Below are 13,230 nucleotides of genomic sequence, written 5' to 3'. Positions count from 1 at the left end.
AGGCATTTTCGCGATTGAGTGATCAACATCGAAGTGGTAAGCAACGGTAACTTATTCCAGAGAACCTTCGGCTACCTAGTAGATCGCGTGCCAGTGGGTTACAAAAACAGACAGACAAGTGGCAAACAAAGTTGTTTTTCTCCTTAACGATTAATTTGAAAAATGCCATGTCGGTCTCAGAATGTAAGGAACACATGTGAATTACAGAAAATGCATTAAAATGTCCAATCTCGAACTGTATAATTAAGGGCTGGGGCATAATCCGAGAAAAAAATAATTTCTTCCATAGGGCCACAGTGTAAAGAATCTCTCGCTAGTCACCTAAAAAGGCGTGGCGCTCGTGAACCCTACGTCATAGGGGAACAGGAAGAACCCTCTTCTGTGAATCGTCTCGCTTTAACAACCGTCTCTGGTTCCGATCAATGAACTAGGCAGCACATTTTCTTCTCTCCTTCATTTTTCAGTCTAATGGTTACTGACTAGAACGGCTTGGGGTCAAAGGTCATACAGAATCGATTAATCTGCGTTATTTTTTTTAATCAGTTATTTTTTCTCAAATTAATTAATCGAAATGAATCAGTTATTTTGACAGCCCTAATTACAACATATCAAAAATCCCTTCGCAATTTATCATCAGCAACTTCTTGGTTTCCAAATTTCACATGAATCTGACAAACCGTCTAGGAGGAGTATGTTAAAATTGATCATGTGACATCAGTGTAATTGCCATTCTTTCTGTTGCCAGGTGGTGGTGCTATGCCAAATATGCATTATGGGCATGTGAATATCATCACTACCATGGTATTCAAAGACCTGTGAAATTTAAAACATTTCAAGCCATGCATGGTAAATTAAGACACATTTATTGTTTATGTGGAAGGGTATTAAAATTCATAGTTTCGCCATTTCGTCAAATTGCAACATATCAAAAAAAGCTTCACAATTTAGAATCAGAAGCATATTGGCATCATGTATACCAACTTTCACATGAATCGGATCAACCGGCTAGAAGGAGTATGTTAAAATAGATCATGTCCACAATGCACAAAATCCCAATTACCTCACTTCCAGTGGGCGTGGCTAATGGCATATTAATGCAAAAGTTGATTGTTTTTGGGAGTTACATACACCCACCAAATGTGGTGTGTGTATCTAAAATTATATGCCAACCACAAGTCACAGTGACATAAAGGGGCGCTATGGAGTTCCTGGGCAACGCCCAGTGCCAAGCTTTTGTCCCTGCCTATTCACTCTATGACTTGATGTGTGTGCCAAATTTCATGCGTTTTCACCAATGGGAAGCACCTCTTTTGGCATCACAATTCATCACATTTTAGTCCGCACAAAATCCCAAATACCTCACTTCCTGTTGGGCGTGGCTAATGCATTGTACATACGAAAGTTGTTCATCTTGGGGAGATACACACACCTACCAAATTTGGTGTGTCTAGCTGAAAGTATGTGCCAACCACTGCATCAATCACCTAAGGGGGCGCTACTGAGTCCCTGGGCCACGCCCGGGGCCAAGCTCTTGTACCTAACTGCTTTGCGTGACACCTGATGTGTGTGCCAAATTTCAAGACTTTTCACCCATCTTAACCACCTCAAAAAAGAAAACACTCTGAGACAAAGTTAAAATACTCGTAATAATAATAATCCTTACAAAAACAATAGGGCCTTGCGCCCTTCGGTGCTCGGGCCCTAATAATCCTTACAAAAACAATAGGGCCTTGCGCCCCTCAGTGCTCGGGCCCTAATATAATCTTTAAAAAAACAATATGGCTTCGCACTTCTCGGTGCGCAAGGCTGCCCCGGCCTCGTGCACCGTCGGTGCTCGGGCCCTAATTATAAACAAAAACCCAATTATTGGCATCCCTGCAAACTCTGTGAAAGCATCCCTTTGCTAATAAAAAAAAGGTCTTAGTCTAATGAGATGACCATTGCATAAGCTTGATTTTGTGTTCAGTAACAATGTTTGTCTTCCATTATCTGGAAAAATATGTTGGATCATTCACCTGCTGAGTAATCACATCATGACCGTTACTGTAATGATCCTGTCTTGTTTTGTATTCCATTGGGTCTCCTTTGTTTACCTCCTGTGTTTACTTCCTGCGTCTTGTGCTTCCTGTTCCTGTTCTGTTCATAATGTCTTGATGTCACGCCATATGATATGTCACACCACATAACAATCTGTTAATGCAAAAATGTGTATTTCACAACAGCAACAAAAGTATGTTTAAGACAGGTATACCACGTAAATGTTCACTGTTAAACATCCCAACTGTATAAAACAGAATGCCACCAAATATTGTATAGTGTTGTTTAAAAAATAAACACTACACAACAAAGTGGAGACAATCCAAACCGAACAGTGGCAAAGACAAAAACTCGGGGTTTATTGTAACAAATCCTGGAGTTGATACAGTACAGTACACGAGCACCACCGCCGTACAAACTCGAAGACAAAATACAAAATCTCTTGCTGAAATACATTTCTAGAAGAATAATAACTATAAAATGTAATTCCAAGGAGGGAATTACCAATGCATGTAAATACAAAACATTGTATTAGTTAAAAAATACAAATTACTTACAATATGATTATTCAGATTACATAGACCTACGGTATTCTTGAAAACCACTTACTAGGTTAAATGTTACCTTAGAGCAGTGTTTCTCAAACTTTTTTTCTGGGGACCCACTTTTTAAAAATGACAGACTATCGCGACCCAACTCGTGACTGTGGTAGTTATCAAACTAGATCAGTTGTTCTCAAACTTTTTCTTTCATTCCCCACTTTGATCAAGGGGGCATTCTCGAGCCCCACCTGTCCCTCATCGCTCTAAGAAAGTGGTAGGTCAAGCTTAAACTTGTCAAATTTATTGAAATAATGACAAGTTCTAAATATATCCTCTTCAACAGAGTTAAAATCAGCTGGTGCTGCAGATATAATAATAAATAAATACATAACACACATATTTCTGTTTTCCAGCAACATTTTAGGAAGCATAGGCCATTTTACAGCATTGTACAATATATCCAATGAAATACCAACATGCTGCATTAAATGGATCCATAATCCAGTCATACTGAGCACTGCTGGTTGGGAAATATTTTTGAAATAAACTTTGCAGGGATGTGATGTAGGCCTACTGTTTAATACATGGGATCACAAGAGTGGCTCCCAATCAGACGTTTCAGCGATTTCGCTCAGAAATCTCAAAGGCATAATACTGTTGCGATCGAGGCGCCTGTCCCATACTCAAGTTTTTTTGGTGAATGTAGTAATCTTATTTGCTAGGTGAGGTAGGTGCTTGTCTTTGCCTTGTAACTGGACATTTAACTCAAATGTATCACTAAGATAGGCCAGCTTCATCAAGAAATGTTCATTAGTGAACGTGCTTGCAGATTCAAACATGCGCTCTTCCTCCAAGAAGAGGCGATTCGGAGCTCAAACATGCGCAACAGCACTTTACCTCAGGAAAGCCACCTTGCCTCGCTGTGAAACAGTACAGCCTTTTGGTCAGCTACCATCTCTTCGCAAAGTGCGGAGAATAGACGCGCTTTTAAGGGCCGGGTTTTGATGAAATTCACCACTCTCACAACAACGTTCAAAATGTCATATAGGTCGGGACTAACTAAGCTGCCTTGACACGAGCGCTTCCCTGTGAATAACACAGTGCGTCCATTGCGCATCGGGTGCTACCTGGGCCCAGGCTACAGATAAAAAAATAAATAAAAAACTGTTTTTCACGTCAGTTCGCGCCCCACCTGGCATGTCTCCGCGACCCACAGTTTGAGAAACGCTGCCTTAGAGTATATGATAGTCAGTACAAATAAATTGTTAATCCAACGTTGATCAATATTCTTTGTTTTAATACAGTACAGTATAAACAACAGCGGAATGATACTCAGAATACAGTAATGAACACTTAACAACCAATGCACGCTGAAAGTCAATAATTCTAAGTTGTTGAAAGCAATTTTAAAGTTTGCCATGTCTACTGAATTTGGATTCTTACAGAACTTGATTAAGCCAATATTATTATCCTAAGATATATATATATATATATATATATATATATATATATATATACACACAGTATATATATTTCGATATGTATTAGTGGTAATTCTGAACAGGCAGCAACAGCTAAAGGTCTCAGTTAAAGGTACAGTAACAGGCCACATTTGATGGTGATATAGACTGAAGAATAAAAGTCAGCCCTTCAGATGATCAGTTTTAGACAGAACATAGGTTAGAATCTTAATTTTCACACAGCACAGCTCAGGTCTAGCAGCTCAGCTAAGTTTCATAGATGTCAAAGCACAGGTATGATTCAAAGTTATGAATGGTTGACAGATATGATTCACAGCTATGTTTGTTTCATATGGTTGTCAGGATAAGTCTCAGTATAGTTCAAAGGTATGTACACAGATATGTTCACATGGTCACATGTTTGTAGGAATGTATGTTAGTAGATATGTTGCTAGCAGTATTGTCAGCAATGTTGTCAGCGATTGGGACAGTGCTGTGAGTGATTGGGACAGTGTCCAGACTAATGGTATCGAGTTTTGTTATGTTTTGTTATGTTATGTTAACTCAAAGTGCCACGGAGATGTTAGTCCACTTCCTCTTTGGCGGCTTCATCGCCATATTTGATTGGCTGTCACGGGCAAACAAAAATGAAATTAAAAAATCTGACAAGTATCTTTTGTGCGGCTCGGGCAGAAGATTATCTCCGCCAAGTTCCGTGAAAATCAGATGAAATTTCTGACCGCTGAAACTTTTCGTAGAGTTTGGACTAAATCCAATATGGTGGAGGTCCAATATGGCGGAAAGTAACGTAATAGGGGTCATTGAATTTAGGTCGGTCCAGGGATTCCAACGGTGCCTGATATGTGAAAATCGGACGCACCGTTCAGTGGTCACATGCGTGAATGCAATTCAGGTTCGACCCATTGGTGGCGCTAGAGTGTTGGGCAGAGTTCTGTAAATTGGTGAGAGTGATCACGGGACAGTGCTGAATCAATGTGCCAAATTTCATAAATTTTTGGCCAGATTTTGACCTGTTGGTGGCCAGATGGCTGGGTTTAGAGGTCCGTAAATGAGTGTGAGTGGTCAGTGGAGTGTCCCAAAACTTTCTGCCAAAAAATCTGCACTTTTTAGCCAGGCGTTCTATGGGCTGCCATAGACTCCAATGGCGGAAGTATAATAATAGGAAAAGCTAGTAACTCAATGGGGGCCTAGCAGCGAATGGGTGCCTTCGCAGCTTCGCTGCTAGGCCCCCAAAAATGTGTCTAAGTCTCTGCGGCTCGACCCAAAGGAAAAAGAAGAACAAAGAGCCCTGAACAAGGGGCCGTTCTCTTTTTATACCCCACTCGAGCAGGCAGAACATGTCCTAGTTTGGTATTCTTTCTTGCCATGAAGTAATGGTTCTGCTTTTTTGTTTTTCTAGTTGCCAGTCAGCTTTTGTTTTGCTGACAAACAGTTTCTCACAGCTGGTACATTATGTTCTTACATTCTGTCTTACATTTTATTTAGCATAACACACATTAAATCTAACACTACCTTTTTATATCTAAGCAAACACATTTTATGTAAATATTCCTTAAGTCTGAGCAAAACACTTTAAGTTTATAAGCAAACTTTCTTTTATGTTTAAGAAAAATCTCTTAAAAGTTTTTAAACATAATAAGTCTAACTTGTTTCACACTGGTTGTCTATCATTACCTTGCAGCATTTGCACATTTTTATTTGTTTTAGAGCAAGCTGGATTTAAGCAGTTATATGACTAAAAATCTTTTAATTGTAAATTATGAGACTTTCCACGTTTTCACTCATCTAGTTGCATATTTCTACAGTAGCTAAATAAGACAGTAGGCGTGTGGCGCAGGATAGCCCTTAGGAAAAAGTAGGCTACTATAGGAATCTTATAGTATTTTGGGACTAAATATTATAGTAGGCTAATGTTATAGGAATCTTATATGAATACTATAGTATTTTGGGCCATAATATAGAACTAAGACTACTATAAAAATATTTTAGTCTAAAGGATATTATAGAGGTAGCCTATTACATAGAACTATTTCTGTGATGTTCTGTAATAGGCTACCTCTATAATATTCTATAGCCGCTAGGTAGGCTACTCTCTATGGCTATGTCCCAAAATACTATAGTATTCATATAAGATTCCTATAAGATTACTATAATATTTTGTCCCAAAATACTGTAAGATTCCTATAGTAGCCTATTTTTTCCTAAGGGAGTATGAGACAGTAGCCTATAGGCCACCAACAACAGGCTACAGTGACCTACAGTTTTTGCTCCTACTAATATTGTCTACTCAAGCCTCTGTATTGACTGTTATGTTGTGTGGGTCTTTGTGTTTATGGAAATCATCGGCTTGCCCAAGAATCCCTGGCAGAATAGATATTGTATGTCAATGGGACCTTGCAGATACAATAAAGGATAAATGAAAATGTTTTTCTTTTTTAAGTATTATATAGCCTGCTATTCTGTGTTAATTTATGTTATGTATGTGAGACGTAGGCCTAAGTCAGGGACAGAGCACCATTCAAGTACAAGTTCAAGTAGTTTATTGTCATGTACTCATTAAAGGAATTATAAGTAATGACATTTTTGTGCTGAAGAGCCAGCTCAATGACATATTCAGACTTACAAAGTTACCCCAGTAGCCTACCACTGCTGAATGAGAAATAGTCTGATAATTAGCCTAAGCATTGAAACTACATAAAATGCCTGGTCAGGGACAACCAGCAATGCCTTCACTGACCAGCAGGGGGGTCCTGAAAACCTTTAATATACCACATTGCAAATATTATTGTGTATGACATGCACTATATAAATAAACTTGCTTGCCTTGCATATTTGTCCTGATGATTTCTGTCTTCTGTTAGCCTATGCATCCTTCTATATGAACTTCTTACACAATACAACAGTACCCTATATACCAGGGGTATACAATTAACCTTCAGCGAGGTCCAGTTACGGAAAATTTCCTCAAGCAAAGGTCCGGAGCATCATAATGTTTAACGTGCGTGTATAGGTATGTATTATGTTATGTATGTATGTGTATATATTTGGATAGATGGATGGATGGAGCCTAGTTGTAGGCCTAGGCCTAATGTTTAATGTGAAATAAAATAAGCCTAAAAGGCAACATTCGAAATGAGGAGAAATAAGGCATGATGAGAGTAATTGGGGAGAAAAACTGAGTAGCCTTGGCTATTTTTAAGATCTTAACGTGAACTTAAAATAAAATTTGAGCTGAGATAAGGATGGATATTCCACAGCTGTTTCCTTGAACCCAATCAATCAGCTAGTTTAATTTTAGTTTTTTTTTATGTTGACCCGAAATCCTGGAAACCCAGGAACATCACGTTGTTGGGCAGTGAATGGATGTAGGCCTAACTAGATTGTGGTGGATCAATTATATTGCCCTCTTAAATTGTAAAATATTCTGTGGTCTCAGTTCACTGTTGAATGGGTAGGCCTAGCCTACCCTATGCTTGCTCAAATATATGCTTTGTCTAGTAGAGGTGCTTCAAATTGGCGCTTTTAAAAATCGCCTCTCAGAATATGTAGAAGAGTCGGTCCAGGGCAATTCCGCGCAAAACTGTCACATCCATAACGCCAACACAATGCCATGGTAGCCTATTTAGTTGGCGTTATGGACGTGATCGTTTTGCATGGTATTGCCCCCGTATCGTTATATAAAGCTCTGTTGAACAATCCATGATTTGAAAATAACTTACTTATCGCTAACTTAGATATCCATCTGATATCGTCTGTTCTCGTCCCGTCTCCTCTCCTCGCTCGTTTCAGGCTATCAGTGAGTCTCTTCACCATAGTAACTTTACTTTAGGCTACTGACTCGACTATTTATCAGAATGCACAGATTTCACTGGCTGAGTAGCAGCAAGCGAAATGATGGTTCATGAAGCTACTGAAGTAAATGCTGTTATCCTAACCTACGAAACATTTAGCGCAGCTTTGAAATCTTACGTGAAAATCTAAATTAGGCTATTATGGTCCGGGTCCGGATAGGATCACGTCAGGGTCCGGACCCGGACCGCGGTCCGCCATTTGACGACCCCTGCTATATACCATGCCTGCCACCTTCATCCTTTGGCTATCTTCTACCAAATGCCCTCTCAGTTTGCCCATTACCCACCTTCACTTCACAATTAACCAATTCCCTCTATTACCAATATTCAATCACGCCATAGTTAGGTCTACAACACTGCCATTCTGTGTCATGCCTATTGCCTCTTTCCATCAGCATCCCTAATGACTTCTTTTTTTTTTTTTTTTAAACTTCTTTTTATTTTGTTTTCATATCAGTCATACAGTGCATCAAAACAAATTCTTATATGACAAAGTTGAATAACACATGTCAGTTTTAGCGGGTTCAGATAGGTAAGTCCATGGTTTAAGGGCATAGCCCTCAAGGATCAAATACTTAAAGACTGATTGACATCATTCAAGTTAATACATTGCTATTCCTAGATCTGCCTTCAGGCTCCAACAGATAAGACACAAAAACAAAGACTAAAACAAACACAGGTAAAGAGAGAGAAAAAAAAAAGTCATATTAAGTGAAGATGCAAAACAATAGAGGTCCAGTTATTGAGGAATGCTTCTGACTTTAGCTGTAAAACTGTGATATGTTCCATGTGATACACCTCTTGGACTCTATCCCTTCATTGGACTATTGTGGGGGGCTGTGGCTTCAACCAGGAGGCCATTATGACTTTGTTTGCAATTAGCAGAAGTGTCCTTAACAATTTTGTATGGCTATCCTCCAGGAAGTCCTCAGGTACTATGCCCAATAAAAAAATTATTGGTTCCATCGGCAGATCTATAAATAAGCATTGCTTTATTTCTCTTTGAATATTTTTCCAGTATTCTAATACTTTTGGACAATCCCAAAATATATGTGTATGGTCCCCCAGTGAGCCACAGCCCCCCCAACACACAGGTGAAACATTACTCCACTTTGAAGAAACAAGTGGTGTTCTAAAATATCTCATTCGTTTGATGGGCAGCCGTGGCCCACTGGTTAGCACTCTGGACTTGTAACCGGAGGGTTGCCGGTTCGAGCCCCGACCAGTGGGCTGCGGCTGAAGTGCCCTTGAGCAAGGCACCTAACCCCTCACTGCTCCCCGAGCGCCGCCATTGTAGCAGGCAACTCACTGCGCCGGGATTAGTGTGTGCTTCACCTCACTGTGAGTTCACTGTGTGCTGTTTGTGTTTCACTAATTCACTGATTGGGTTAAATGCAGAGACCAAATTTCCCTCACGGGATCAAAAAAGTATATATACTTATACTTAAATGGGCTGTGGCAATAATTTTGAAAAATAATAGCTCACAGCAACATACTGTATGAAAAAAAGAACTATGAACTTAGTTCAAAATTTTGAATTATGAACTATGAACTGAACTAGTTCATTTTAAAATTTGTGAACTGAACTTTGAACTAGTTCACGTAGAAAGTGAACTTTCCCAACACTAAGTACAAGAGTTGATTACTTCACACCAGGTCGCTTCAAAAGTAAGAAGCTAGGTGACATGCAGACTTAAGCTTCAAGCTCCATATTACTGAAGTTACCCAGACAGCGTATTTCCATCTGAAACATTGGCAGAGTGCAGCCTTTTTTAATTCAACAAGATGTAGAGATACTAATCCGTGCCTTTATACTAGTAGGTTAGACTAAGGCAATGCCCTTTTAACTGGTGACCCCAAAAAAGTCCTACAGAACTCTGCTGCTACACTTTTAATGGGGCCAAGAACAGAGAGCACATCACCCCTGTTTTACTGCACTGGCCAATATAATTGTTACGGTTCTGTTGATTACTTGCCATACAGTAGCACCTTCATATGTCAGAGCTTTAATATGTTATCAACCACAAAGGAATCTTAGATCTTCCAATGTTAATAATTTCATTGTGCCCAAAGTGCTCCACAAACAAAGAGGAGAAGGTGCTTTTATCCATTATTCATAGAAGCTGGAACACACTGCATATATAGGCAGGCAAACAGGCAAATTCTGTAAACATCTCCAAGAAAAGACCTGAACACATGCCTGTAGGCTATGACAGCTTTTAGTTAACTCACTTTTGTCTTATAACCTATTTCTTCACATTATTTTACATTCTACTGCTATTCACAGGTTCATCGTATTTTCCCTGCATTACTTGTATTATAGGCCTATGTGTTGTATGTATTTCCTTATATTCCCGGATTTCCATTGTGTGAATTGTCATTTGTACTTAATCCTATGCTGTGATCCATTTATTGTGGGCCTATTTGTATGACATTTTGATTCTTTATTGTGTTAATGTTCCAAAGCACTTTGAGCTGCATTCTGTGTATGAAAGATGTTAAATAAATAAATGTTATTCTAATTATTATGACCGCCGCGCAGCGAAGCGGTCATATAGGTTTAGTCAGATTTCCGTCAAGGATTCCCGGGACACTGAAAGACCGGGGTACACGAAACTTGGTGGGCATGTAACCCCACATGGATAGCATGGAACCATTGTTTTTCATTTTGATCTATAGCCCCCCCGCTGGACTGGACCCCCCGAAAGGAGGGTAGGGCAGACACAGTTTTCTGTGAATATCTCGAGAACCGTAGGGTTTAGGAGGACCATTTTTTTTGTATGTTGATCTCAAGGGGCCATGTCAACCCATTCCATAACCACTCATTTCATGTATAGCGCCACCTAGTTAAACACAAAAAAGTAAAAATGAGGTGTTGTAATCGCAGGTATCTGTGACCTAACACAGTCAAAACTGCACAAAATTGGAAGTGTAGGATCATTATGACACCCTCTGAATGCACACCAAGTTTCGTGGAATTCCGTTCATGGGGGGCCACACAATAAATTAATTTATGTTACTATACACCAACTGGCCTGTAGGTGGCCGGAGAGTTTTCTGTGAATATCTCGAGAACCGTAGGGCCTAGGAGGTCCACCTTTTTTTTTGTATGTTGGTCTTAAGGGGGCATGTCAACCCATCCCATTACCACTTATTTCATGTATAGCGCCACCTAGTTAAAAATTAAAAAGCAAAAAATTAGGTGTTTTCATCACAATATCTCTGGCTGACATCTCTGGTAGGATCATTATGACACCTTCCGAATGCATGCCAAGTTTTGTGAACTTTCGTTCATGGGGGGCCTTACAATAAAATGATGTATGTGTACATTTAGTGACCGTACACCAACAAGGATTCCCGGGACACTGAAAGACCGGGGTACACGAAACTTGGTGGGCATGTACTGTAACCCCACATGGATAGCATGGAACCATCGTTTTTCGTTGGACTGGACCCCCCCGAAAGGAGGGTAGGGCAGACACAGTTTTGTGTGAATATCTTGAGAACCGTAGGGCCTAGGATGACCAATTTTTTCTGTATGTTTGCCTCCAGGGGTCATGTTAACCCATTCCATGTGCACACATGTGCATAAACAGATACACACGCACACACATACATTCACAATAATCATACTGTACGTATGACACATACTCACACAGTAGACATATGTACGCATGCATGCACATGCACAAACACACAAACGCAGACAAACACACAAGCACGCACACATGCACACACACACACACACACATGAAAATGAAAATACATGTAAAATCTATGAACTAATCATGTTTTGGTACTTGTTGTCTAGCAGATACCAGTGAGAATTGAGTGTGGATAATGCAATTTAGTGAGACAGTTAGAATCATATAGGCCTTTCAGCTTGATTTATTTTTGTGGAAAAAATGTGCTGGACTGGGCGGCGGTCATATTTTGTACCGCTCTGCGGTACATCTAGTTATGTTCAGTTGTCTGTTTGTAATTGGTAGGCCTAGTATATAATTCCAATATTTGCCATTGTTGCACTAGCGGTGAAACGGACACTAGACACTGCACAGCTAGTAAACTGCAAATGAAGTGAAATTTGACTTCACCTACAGCTTTTTTAGGCCCAAAAAATTGGCCAATACAACTGTCAACACTGCACAACCATAAATGACAGGGTCGATTTGGGCGACAACACAATCCAAAAGTTTTCCTTTTTCTCTAGCTTTTGGATGGATTTCGTAGCCTACAGTAGGCTATACCATTAGGTTGACAGTTAGTGTGAAGACACGACGATTGCATAGATCTAGCAGACCTACGTACACTTCAGGCAAAAGACCCAGTCATCGGGGCCTTTTTGGCTTACTGGAGGAGGGCCTGACCACCAAATAGACAAGAAAGAACTCAGGAGTCGGAGATGGTCTTGGAGCTCACTTGGCAGTGGCGTCGGATCAGAGCTCAAGATCTGCACGACAACCATGGCCACCAGGGCATAGAAAGAATGAATGAGCTGATCCGGCAAAGGTGTTATTGGCCCAAAATGCGCCATGACACTGAAAAGTGGTGCAGAGATTGTGAACGGTGTACCCTAGCCAAGGGAGTTGTCCCCACAGTCCGCACATACTCTGTCCACTTGTTGGCTGCTAGACCACTGGAAGTCATTGCCATGGACTTCACAGTTATGGAAAAGGCCAGTGATGGACATAAGAACGTCCTTGTTGTCACCGACGTCTTCTCCAAATTCACCCAAGCCTACCCAACAGCTAATCAACAGGCTGACACAGTGGCCAATATCCTGACTGAGAAGTGGTTCTATTCCTTTGGTGTACCAAAAAGGATTCACTCTGACCAAGGCCGTGCTTTTGAGGGAGACCTGCTGAAGCGTCTGTGCAAGCTGTATGGGATAGATAAGAGCAGGACAACCCCATATCACCCGGAAGGAAACGGACAATGTGAACATTTCAATCGTACACTCCATGATCCATAACGCGGAAGTGGTGCGGGCCATAGTTTTGCAAAAATTGAAGCAGAAATACACCAAATTTTGAAAAAAAAATCCACGTGTGATGAAGTCTTGGATCTCTTCCTATTCTGATTCTGAAGGAGAATATCTGCCTTTTGGAGAATATGATCGATCGTCTATTGACTGCAGTCAAGGAGCGTCTGTGAATGGAGGTGCGTCTTGCTTATTTCGACCCTCTGCCCAACATAGTCGGAGGTGCCAGTGGCAATAGTGATGATAGTGTCCGTAATGGACGTGGTATAGACAGCAGGGGTTGTAAAAATAGGGCTCTGAAGTACTACAAAGTCACCCGCGATAGGAAACTGATTTGA

This window comes from Alosa sapidissima, chromosome 16 (genome assembly GCF_018492685.1).
Source record: "Alosa sapidissima isolate fAloSap1 chromosome 16, fAloSap1.pri, whole genome shotgun sequence".
Taxonomy (NCBI): domain Eukaryota; kingdom Metazoa; phylum Chordata; class Actinopteri; order Clupeiformes; family Clupeidae; genus Alosa; species Alosa sapidissima.
Note: the sequence above shows the minus strand (reverse complement) of the source record.